General features: G+C 42.9%; 1 protein-coding gene across 1 annotated transcript in view; it reads left to right on the forward strand.

The window, feature by feature from the left end:
• Positions 1-12,574, forward strand: part of PTPRS (protein tyrosine phosphatase receptor type S) — a 531,027-nt gene that overhangs the window by 272,241 nt on the left and 246,212 nt on the right. The gene's annotated exons all lie outside the window — the stretch shown is intronic.

Raw genomic sequence — 12,574 nt, forward strand, 5'->3', positions numbered from 1 at the left:
TTTCTCAGCTAGTTTTTTTCTCAAAATTCCTGTTGAAAACAGGAGTCTGAATATATCCAGGTCTGTTGAATACAGCCTAAAGGCAAGAGGAATGGTACCTGGAACCTGTGACAGAAGTGTGGGGACAGCCTGTAATGTTGCCTTTTGGCACTGGACCCTGCACAAACTGGAGCCTGTGTAATTTTATAGTGCCTCGCAAGCTGGCAGAGTGCTATATGTCAAGAATGGCAAGTGCCTCTGATGGGAGTCTTTCTGATGGTTGTACCTTCCCTGATTATCTGCCCTACGCTTCATAGGGTTTTCGGTTTTTACTGCACCATTCTTTGCTGCCACCCCGTGTGCTGCACTGTAGGAGCAGAGTTCAGTAGGGGCGGCCTGGTGGGGGGGATCGTGCTTCTACTTCCACTCCTAGCTTTAGATGGATGGCATGCATACACCTGTGTAGTGCACCTGTGCTGTCATCAGGGGCAGTTCAATTGCGGTTACCATCCTGGACTTTTTGCTCCATCAGCTCGGGAAGGCACAGGGTGGTCGGCGGTGCAAGCAAGCCTTCTAGGTGGATTGCTGGACTGAGGGCAGTAATCTACTGATTTCTCCAGAAAGTTCTACCACTGTGAGTGCAGTGATTTTGGTGGGTGTTGCTAACACTTGCCCCTCTCAGCTGATAGTGGGCTACTCATTACCAGAGTCCACTCATCGGCAACAGGTCATGTCTCAGCAATAGCAGAGAGGTAGGAGGTAGGGAAATTGAGGAAAATCCCTTTATCAGGTAAGGTGAGCCTCCCCCTGCAGTAATTCCCCTGGGGGGAGGAGTAGTGGGATCTTAGGAGATAGAGGAAGTTCTTCCTCTGCAGAGTCCAATCCTGTTGAACCCCAGGGCCCAGGTTTGTTGCAAACTCAAAGGGCATTTGCAGGTTTACTGACAGAAGTGGTTTGGACCTACTCAGTTACCACACCTAGAACATGCCTACCCAAACGGTTTCTGGTTTGGGGTCCTGGCACCACCAATTTTGGATGTCTTGTATTTGAACTGGACTCACCCTAAAAAGGTTTTTGTACCATTGAAGCAGTTTGCTGAACAATATCCTATGGAAAGCAAGTTTACCGAAACAGTAGCATGTCACCTGTAAATCTGTAAATCCTATCTTAACAAACCCTGACTGTTCCTGTGGACAAAGCACCAGTCTTTAAAGATGCTATGGATAAGTGCCTGGAAACCTTATATTCCCTTGTAGGGGCAGCCTTGTGACCTGCAGCAGCATCTGTGAGGTGTATCAGGCCCTTAAATTGTGGGCATGACGGATGAGAAAAGAATGGTGAGTGGCAGGATGCCAGATCAGGTAAATTCCTGGAGGATTTCAGTCTCACACTTAGTTTCTTAGTGGATGCCTTGAGAGACACTATTCAACACCTTTCTCATTTGGCCATGTTATCTTTGCATACGCACAGGATTCTTTGGTTGAAGTTTTGGTCAGCCAAACTGCCTTGCGAGAAGCAGGTTGAATGACTACCCTTTCAAATGGAATGCATGTTTCGCCATGCCTTTGATAATTACATGCAAAAGATAACTTTGGCTAAAGTACCCTATTACCGCTCAAAAGAAGGTGAAGTCTGTGGTACAAAAACCTACTCCTCCTAATTTCAAGAAGCATTCCTTTCACCCATCACAGATCTCCAGCTCTAAGCCTAAGCCCAAATCCACAAGAAGCTATGGACCTCAAAACCTTCAAGGATTGAGGACAAGTCCTCCGCCCAATAAATGGGTGTCCTCAGTCAATCAAGTGGGGGGAACCATTGCTGACGTTCGTGGACTGGGGAGATTGCAGGCAAATAGGCCTGCAGTGTGTTAGCTCAGGGTTACAAGCTTGCAACGTTTGCCCAATTCTGAATCTCAAAAGTCTCAGCAAGTTTCTTTGTGTGCAGAAAATCTAAATGTTATCCATACAATCAGTGGCCATCTTCCTACAGCAGGAGGATTTTCTGCCGTCATTAGATATAATGTGGTTTGCGGTGGAGAGCAGACATTTTCAATTTACTACTCTTCTAATTCAGCCTCTCCACGGGTACCAAGGGTGTTCTCAAAGGTGTTGGCTCTGGTCTTGGATCTCCTGCGTTCCCATGGTATTCCCATTGTGGATTACCTACGCAACCTCGTACTCCTCCATTTGACCAGTTACATTCTAGAACCCTTTAACTGATTGTCTGTCAGCATGGGACAAGAGGATGCAGTCACTGAATTCACCTGTGGAGATAAGGTTAGAATAGATTCTGGTGATATGAGTCAGCCTGGCCCAGGAGGATGTAGTACTCAGACATCAAACATCATAAACTTGTCGATGGACAAGCTGTGGACTCTTCTGGATCAACTCAACCTCCTTTTGCAGGTTCCGATATTCTGTGCTCCCTATGCTTCAGTAGGCTAGAAAGACAGCTTCACAGAAGATTTATCATCTGACTTGGAAGTCATATTTGGTGTGATGTGGGGTACATAAACTTAATTCTAGGGAATACAGAACATTGTGGGACACGTTCTGACATTTCTCTAATCGGGAGTGGCCAAAACTTCAGTCCAGAGTACCATCAAGGATCATATTTTGGCCTAGTTGGTTCCAGATTACCATTGCCTCTCATTAGTGCATGCCTTCGTAAAGGGTGTCATGCATTGCTCCACCGATCCGGACCCTGTTGACTTTGTGGGGGCCTCAAATTGGTACAGTCTGTGTTCCAGAAGTCTCTGTTTGAGCCCATCTGAGACATTCTTTTACTACTTCTGATGAGGAAGCTTGTCATTTTGGTTGCTGTAACTTGCAGGATTTTGAAGTTAGTGGCTCTTGACTGTTCATTCATAGAGACAGGTGGTCTTACAACCCAAGTCATCTTTATTTCTATCTTAACCAGGATATTGTGTTGCATTATTTTTGTCCTAATCCTCAGTTACAGAAGTAAGAGCTTTTCATACCTTGGATGTGGTTCGTAAGGTAAAAATATACCTGAAATCAACTGTGTTGATTAAACAATCTGATTTTGTTTGTCCTTCCTGATGGACAGTGGAAAGGGCAAGCAACTTCAAAGTGTACAATTTTTAGATGGATCTATTGGCTTTTTTTCCCCAGGCTTATTGTCTAAGAGGAAGAGAGCCTTTTCCTGTAGCAGCTCATTCTACCAGGAGTGTAGGTGCTTACTGGGCTATTCAACACTAAAATTATTGTAAACCCTTACATATACTGAGTGAAGTGATTGGCCTCAGGTGATACACAGAGATCAAACAAATCCTCCTACATAAGTTGTGCCTGTTTATCTGCAGTATCTCTTCTCTACATTTGTTCAAAGTCCAGAATTTAAACAGCTTGTCTAAACTTTTAGAAAACAGGGGGCAGGTAGATGAAATTACACTCTGAATAGCTCAGTGAGGAGAGCTGATTGGAGGGAAGGGACAGACCCCCTTCACACCGAAACAGAGATGAGACTGTCAATCACAGAGAATGCGTTGAAGCTCCCTCCCTGCTACCTCTTAATAGCAGAGGAACGAGTCGGCAACCAGAAATTACACTTAGTGCTCCGGATTGAGACAGTTACAACACCATGGGGTATATGCTTTGTTCATATTTCATGTCTGAGGTTTATGACTGCTCCTAGATTGTAAGCTCCAAGGAGCAGGGCCCTCGAACCCCTCGTGTATCGCATTGTATTGATATTGTACTGTCTCGTGTATTGTCTCCCATTGTAATGTACAGCGCTGAGCGAACTGTTGGCGCTATATACTGTGTAACAATAATAATGACTACTTTAACCTTCTGTAGCTTAAGTTTGTAAGGCTGTTACGTAGTCTTCAGTTAATTCTTTTACTAAGTTCTACCAGGTAGATGTTTGGGTCTATGCGATGTGAAATCCAAAACCTATTGTGGTTTTGGATTTTGGGGACTATTGACTTGTTGCTGTGTTGTAGTCTCCTCATATGCAACGCTTTGATAGATCCCATGAAGATATCCTGTGTCTTGAAATGTATGATAAAGAAAATAGGATTATTTTACCTGTAGGTACATGTAATGCATCACAGGACACAGGGATCACAACCCTTGTTATTGTGTTGTTCATGGCTTGCAACATAACTGAGGCTGTACTTAGTATGGAGGGGTTATGCCTGGGAGGAGTTTAAAGGACAAGTTTGGATTTTTTTCCCCCAAATTATACTTACCTAGGTGGATGCAGCATCCATGCCCCGTTGGTGTGAGAACTAAGCGAACCATTACTGCTGATTGCTGAGTTAGCTGAGCTGAAAACGGGTCACAGGAGTGCAGAACAATGCTTTTTTTTGCCAGTCAGCGTAAGGTGGCAGCATGATCCAATTATAATGGATAGGAAGATGCCCTGTGTCTTGTGCTGTACTCAAAGAAAAGGATTTTACAGATAAAACAAAAATACCATTTCTCCAACTGCAGTCTGGTCCGGCCTTATATATTTTCATTTAAAAAGAAAACATTAACTGTGCACTTCCAGTTGCTGGGTAAGTCATGTCAAAGCAGTTTATGGAAGGTTGGAGCACTGGCAAATGTTGCTGATCATCCAAAGTATTTTTACTTACTAAAAGGGCCATGCATTTAGCACAAAGTGTGCTGTTTTTGACTCTACTCCTTCCACACTTGCTAAATGCTAGGAAACGAAAAACAAATTGTAGTGAAAAAAAATACACCTTTCTTTTGGCTTCAGTGGTGTAAAGGTGATGTTATCCTCCATTGAGATCTTGGAGAATGCAGAACAGCTAAAATCTCAGTGGATGATGCAGCAGCTCTGGTAGCATCTTCTCAGTGAGAATTGAAGGAAGGAGTATAAAGTCACCATTGCCTTGGCACTGCGAGCAGAAACCAGAGAACAGGTGAGTTCAGGATGAGGGGCAAATTTCTACAGGACCTTGCATTAAGTCATGTTAAAGTTGAACTATGAGATGCAAATAAAAATCACCAGGGCATCAGCTACTGATGGCATGTAAAATTAAAGCCTGCTCTATAGTTTCTTAACAACCTTAAGGTTTAGCTGCTTATTCCAGAGCAAAAACGGTGACCTCATTAATGCCGTTGCAGTTGCTGCAGTTTATAAAATGCAACTTCTACTGAGCACCTTGAGAGAACATTACAGTAAGTCCTGTCCTGTCAGTCACAGTGCAACTTCATGGGAGGTGAAACAGACCAGGAGCCTTCAGGCCTGTCATTATAATGCACACAGCATACTCAGAATCTTCTGTGCTTTTTCTGTCAGATCCACCTGGATCCTTTGCTAGGTCCACAATCAGTTCTCCTTGCTGCAGCGATGCCTTGGTCATAGATGGCTATTAATCCCTCCTGCTTCAGTAGTTTTTTTGTGAGTGAATATCCATTAGTATGTATTTCCTCACGTTACATACTATTATTATGGAAGATCATAAGGGTAGTGGTTCTTCAGTCCATTCCTAACAGCTTTGGGGAGTCTTGCAATTTGAACTTCCTAAAGGTCCTGATATACAGTGAAGGCAATAAGTATTTGATCCCCTGCTGATTTTAAAATGTTTGCCCACTCACAAAGAAACGATCAGTCTAAAAATCGAATGGTAGGTGTATTGTAACACTGAGAGACAGAATAGCAACAAAAAAATCAAAAGAAATGCATGTCTAACAAATTATGCACTGATTTATATGTTCACTAGGGAAATAAGTCTTTGATCCCCTATCATTCAGCAGGATTTCTGGCTACCAGGTGTCTTTCATACAGGTAACAAGCTGGGATTAGAAGCAGTCTCTTAAAGGGAGTGCTGCTAATCTAATTTTGTGACCTATATAAAAGACACCTGTCCATAGGAGCAATCAAACAATCAGATTCCAAACTCTCCACCATGGCAAAGACCAAAGAGCTGTCCAAGGATGTCAGGGACAAGATTGTAGACCTACACAAGGCTGGACTGGGATACAAAACTATCGCCAAGCAGCTTGGTGAGGAGGTGACAACAGTTAGTGCAATCATTCGCAAATAGAAGAAACACAAGGCAACTGTCAGTCTCCCTAGGTCTGGTGCACCATGCAAGATCTCACCTCGTGGAGTGTCAATGATCATGAGAACACTGATCTCCAGGCAGCTGGGACCACAGTCACCAAGAAAACAATTGGTAACACACTACGCTGACAAGGATTGAAATCCTGCAGTGCCCGCAAGGTCCCTCTGTTCAAGAAAGCACATGTCCAGGCCCATCTGACGTTTGCCACTGAACATCTGAATAATGCAGAGGAGGACTGGTTGAAAGTGTTGTGGTCAGATGAGACCAAAATCAAGCTTTTTGGCATCAACTCAACTCACTGTGTTTGGAGGAGGAATGCTGCCTATGACCCCAAGAACACCATCCCAACTGTCAAACATGGTGGTGGAAACATTTGCTTTGGGGGTGTTTTTCTGCTAAGGGGACAGGACAACTGCACCGAATCAAAGGAACGATGGACTGGGCAATGTACCGTCAAATCTTGGGTGAGAACCTTCTTCCCTCAGCCAGGGCATTAAAAATGGGTCATGGATGGATGTTCCAGCATGACAATGACCCAAAATACTTGGCTAAGGCAACAAAGGTGTGGCTCAAAAAGAAGCACATTAAGGTCCTGGAGTGGCCTAGCCAGTCTCCAGACCTTAATCCGATTGAAAATCTGTGGAGGGAGCTGAAAGTTCGAGTTGCCAAACGTCAGCCGCCAAACCTTAATGACTTGGAGAGGATCTGCCAAGAAGAGTAGGCCAAAATCCCTCCTGAGATGTGTGCAAACCTGGTGGCCATCTACAGGAAACGTCTGACCTCTGTGATTGCCAACAAGGGATTTGCCACTAAGTACAAAGTCATGTTTTGTGAAGGGGATCAAATACTTATTTCCCTCATGAACATGCAAATCAGTGCATAATTTGTTAGAAATGCATTTCTTTTGAATTTTGTGTTGCTATTCTGTCACTCAGTGATAAAATACACCTACCATTCGATTTTTTAGACTGATCATTTCTTTGTGAGTGGGCAAACATTCAAAATCAGCAGGGGATCAAATACTTATTTCCTTCACTGTATATAGCCCACATCCCTGTCCCCTGCTTGCATCCACCCATTTCTCTGTGTCATTTTTAACTTCTTCAGGCATGGTTACCTCCTCTGTATTGTCCAAGAAGGAATTTTCTGCACGTATCAAGTTTATAGAAAAAATTTCAACAGGGGCTACAAGCGTGCCCTCTCCTTTTCTGCTTTCCTGCTTCTACACTTTCAGCTGAGGATGTCAGGGAGTGTACCCTATTTCCCAGGCCTCCAAGTTTAAAGTGTTATTAAACCCACAATGCTAAAATCAGTCTGTATATGAAGTAAAACATCCCTGTTATACCCACTGTGGAACATAAGGGGTTAATTCCATGCAGTGTGTAAAAAGGCTAGTTGAGCCTTCCTTTATTTGTTCCTCCTCTTATTTTACTGCCCCAATCCATCTGTCAACTGTACAGAGCAGCGGTGGTAAGTCTACGCGTGCTCTGTGTTGTGTGTATTGCCAAAGAGAACATTTCCTGTATGATCAGAGCTATTCAGGTCACATGACTTTGACATCACACATTAGGGCATATACAGTCAGGTCCATAAATATTGGGACATCGACACAATTCTAACATTTTTGGCTTTATACACCACCACAATGGATTTGAAATGAAACGAACAAGATGTGCTTTAACTGCAGACTGTCAGCTTTAATTTGAGGGTATTTACATCCAAATCAGGTGAACAGTGTAGGAATTACAACAGTTTGCATATGTGCCTCCCACTTGTTAAGAGAGCAAAAGTAATGGGACAATTGGCTTCTCAGCTGTTCCATGGCTAGGTGTGTGTTATTCCCTCATTATCCCAATTACAATGAGCAGATAAAAGGTCCAGAGTTCATTTCAAGTGTGCTATTTGCATTTCGAATCTGTTGCTGTCAACTCTAAAGATGAGATCCAAAGAGCTGTCACTATCAGTGAAGCAAGCCATCGTTAGGCTGAAAAAACAAAACAAACCCATCAGAGAGATAGCGAAAACATTAGGCGTGGCCAAAACAACTGTTTGGAACATTCTTCAAAAGAAGGAACGCACTGGTGAGCTCAGCAACACCAAAAGACCCCAAAGACAACGGAAAACAACTGTGGTGGATGACTGAAGAATTGTTTCCCTGGTGAAGAAAACACCCTTCACAACAGTTGGCCAGAGTGAATACAGAGGGTTCACCACAAGCTGTAAACCATTGGTGAGCCTCAAAAACATGAAGGCCAGATTAGAGTTTGCCAAACGACATCTAAAAAAGCCTTCACAGTTCTGGAACAACATCCTATGGACAGATGAGACCAAGATCAACTTGTACCAGAGTGATGGGAAGAGAAGAGTATGGAGAAGGAAAGGAACTGCTCATGATCTTAAGCATACCACCTCATCAGTGAAGCATGGTGGTGGTAGTGTCATGGCGTGGGCATGTATGGCTGCCAATGGAACTGTTCTCTTGTATTTATTGATGATGTGACTGCTGACAAAAGCAGCAGGATGAATTCTGAAGTGTTTCAGGCAATATTATCTGCTCATATTCCACCAAATGCTTCAGAACTCATTGGACGCCGCTTCACAGTGCAGATAGACAATGACCCAAAGCATACTGCAAAAGCAACCAAAGAGTTTTTTAAGGGAAAGAAGTGGAATGTTATGCAATGGCCAAGTCAATCACCTGACCTGAATCCGATTGAGCATGTATTTCACTTGCTGAAGACAAAACTGAAGGGAAAATGCCCCAAGAACAAGCAGGAACTGAAGACAGTTGCAGTAGAGGCCTGGCAGAGCATCACCAGGGATGAAACCCAGCGTCTGGTGATGTCTATGCGTTCCATACTTCAGGCTGTAATTGACTGCAAAGGATTTGCAACCAAGTATTAAAAAGTGAAAGTTTGATTTATGATTATTATTCTGTCCCATTACTTTTGGTCCCTTAACAAGTGGGAGGCACATATGCAAACTGTTGTAATTCCTACACTGTTCACCTGATTTGAATGTAAATATCCTCAAATTAAAGCTGACAGTCTGCAGTTAAAGCACATCTTGTTTGTTTCATTTCAAATCCATTGTGGTGGTGTATAGAGCCAAAAATGTTAGAATTGTGTCGATGTCCCAATATTTATGGACCTGACTGTATACAGATCATAATTAACAGCCCAGTACCTCCCTCCTTCATGCCCAGTAACTTAAAAAGTGCACAGTGGGTGAGATGTCATATTTTGATTAATGGAGGCAGCACCCCCCATAAAAGCTTGTGGACACAGGCTTTAGTGGAGGGTGCATGTGATGTGATCCTACCAGCAATGTCCAGACAGAGAGAGTCATGAGTCATGCTGCCTCTGCTGATGTACAGAGGAAACTCAGAGAAGAATGAAAACTCCCCATAGAAACTGAACCAGCGCTCAGGGGGAGACAGAAACCAGTCACATGACCGCTGTATACTGCTGCTAAGAAAAGCTATTTAGCGGTTGCACTTTGCTAAAATAAATGCATTACCATGTACTGTGGGAGACCTTGTATTGTTGATTCAATGTCATGAGTTTAGTATCACTTTAAGTCTGGAGCTCGATTCTATTGCAAGTTCTTGGACTTCCAAATTTTCCAAACCAGCGAAAAAGTCCTAACAATGAGGTGACATCCCCGCTTATCAGAGTGTTGGGGACATCGTTTAGTCTTTGTGGCTACAAAGTAGAATTTCAAATTCTGCCTCCACTGTGCTTCATATTTTCAAACCTGACAGCATCTCTTCAAAAACTAGCAGACCTAAACACTGCTCTGGGACAGTAAACATTTGTGTTCAGGTTCGGGTCACTCTTGCTATGGTAATGACATCTCTGGTGATTTTGTAAGATCAGTTTAACCTAAATTTTGCAATTCCACCATTGAAACCCTGGGTTGGAGTACATTTCCTTGATGCAGCATCAGACTCCTGGGGGACTCCTTGTGGGCTCCCCAAATTTCTGGCATTTTCTGTCCCAAGAACCTGTGTACCACCCTGAATAACTGTTACTGACTATATTGACTTGGCTGTTGAAGCCTAAGTCCTAAATGACAGGGGCTTACCTGAATCTGTTGTCCCTGTGCTTCTCAAAGTTAGGAAATCCATTTGCAAAGTCTACCATTGTACCTGGAAAGCCTATTTCTTATTTCTTGCGAAGCAAGGAGCTTCCATCCCAGGCAGTACTATGTGGGATGAATCATGTCTTTTGATCTGAGTACCATTAACCTTCATATTACAGCCCTATCAATTCTCTTTCAGAGACCTCTTGCCTCTCACTCCTTAGTGAAAGCCTTCATACAGGATGTCACAGACATTGCCCCCAGTGATGCAGTGGGATCTCAGCCTGGTTCTATTGGTCCTTCAACAACCACACTTTGAATCTATTAGGTATATTCCTATATCTACTTTTATTCACAAGGTTGCCTTCCTTGATCCCATTGCCCATGCAAGATGAGTTTCTGGATTGATGGCTTTAACTAATAACGAACCCTTGCTTTTGCTACACAGGGCAAGGTTGTCTTGAAGCCTCAGGTCTCTTTTCCATGGTGGCTTCTTTCCTTCACCTTTACCACGACATTGTTCTACCTTCTCTCTGTCCTGCTCAGAGAGATCACTTTGTGCCATTTGAGTCTCTCCCTGAGCTAGGTCTCTTTAGATGGACTGACTCTTGTTTTTTTTTCTGAGGGTCCTCGTAAGGGATTGTCTACTTCTCTAGGTGGATTCATCAGCTCATCATTCAAGCCTTTAGACTCATGGACAAGGTTCCTCCCTTTCCTGTCAACGCGCATTCTACTAGGTCAGTTAGTGCTTCATGGGCATTTTGGTATCAGACATCTGTGTCACAGATTTGCAAGCCTGCCACCTGGTTTTCTGTTCACATGTTTGTTGTACCAGGGGGATGTTCTGGTCTCATCTGATGCCAGCTTTGGTCTTATGATTCTTCCTTATTGAGCCCCTCTGTTATTTTTAACTTACGGTCATTTTGTTTGCTGTATTGTCCACGCCACAGCTGGACTGTTTTTAGACATTCCAGTGTCAGAATTACTGCTACCCTGTCCCATGATGAACAATTGTAATGTTTTTTTTTTTGGTCCCCAATAAATTGTTCTATAGATTCTATAGATTGCAATGTCATATTGCAGATTTTGATCTTTGACTGTTTTGATTGGTCAAGCCAAGATGACTTCACTTCATCTGTTCTTTTGACCCACTATCAATATTGCTTTTACATAAAACTGTAGTATTACTGAAGTTGCAGAAGTTATACCTTGCTCTCTTTCAACTTTGTTTGCCAGTGTCCATTCTCCTGTAGGAATCATCACAACCCTGTGTCACCTAATGAGCACCAAGAAGTTAAGTCAAACAATCCTGTTATGCGCACACACATGCGCGCGCGCACACGCGCACACACGCACACACACACACACACACACAGAAATTTTAACTGGCTACGGATTTTTTTCCAGGATAAAACCTGAACTGTTTCCACTTACAGAGATCTCGCTCTTAGGGCCCATTCAAACTAGCAATTGCATGTGAATGGCATGCCGGATAGTCGTGTTTTGCAGCGCTTTGCAGTCTTAGAGTGATTTTACAGCTGAAAAACCCATCTTCAAATTCAGTAGTTCTGCGTTTTTTTTCCAGCCTGAAAATGCCCCTGCCGAAAAATGCTGATAAAAGCATATGTGTGCATGAACACATAGGATAGCATGCTGGGGAGTTTATTGGCTGTAGAAAAAAACACCTGACACCCAGAACAGCAGCTGTAAAAACGCCCAATGTGCATGAGGCCTTAGAATTGCATGAATCTCTGGCTTGCTAGGACTTCCCGGGGTCCTTCTCTTTTGTGTCCCTGTGCTTGTCCCCAAGAATATTTTTATGAGCTTTTACGGGTTTGTGATCACACAAACATAGCCTCAATTACTCTTCTGAAAAAGCTGAGTTCATCTCAAATTGGTTTTAAGTTTGCAATCTTCAGTCCACTACCTAGCTATTAGTGATGGAAAATGTTATCATCTAATGAAATCTTGATTTATAGAAAATTAAGTGATCTATACTGTAAAATGCTAATTGGTCCTGGATATGAACAAATATGTGACTGAGAAATCACAGTGATTGTACTTGGATGTACAGTAAATATTTAAAGTAAATCATTCATTGTTTTACATTATAGTAATAAAATGGTTTTAGACTAAAGTAAGTTGTGTCTGGGTACCTCAAAAGTCTGCCTCCCACTCCCTCCCCCTTCTTTTCTGGATTCAAGTATGTACTCATTCTTCAGACATAGGCAAAATCTACAGCTATCCATTGCTGACCAATCTCAAAGAGAAACAGCATCTGGCTATGGTTGATTCTCTCCATTAACCCCACCCCCTTTACCCCAAGATAATCGAACACCATTGTGACTTGCTGCTGTCCACCATCCATAAGAACATTTTACAAGACCTTCTGTTTTTCAGTAATATCGTCTGAACAACTGACCACCCTGAGGTCTTTGTGTATAAATTTAGCTGTCAAATGCTTGACTC

The sequence above is a fragment of the Staurois parvus genome, unplaced genomic scaffold (genome assembly GCF_062004578.1).
Source record: "Staurois parvus isolate SC_StPar_1 unplaced genomic scaffold, SC_StPar_1.0 ptg000256l, whole genome shotgun sequence".
In the NCBI taxonomy this organism is placed as follows: Eukaryota; Metazoa; Chordata; class Amphibia; order Anura; family Ranidae; genus Staurois; species Staurois parvus.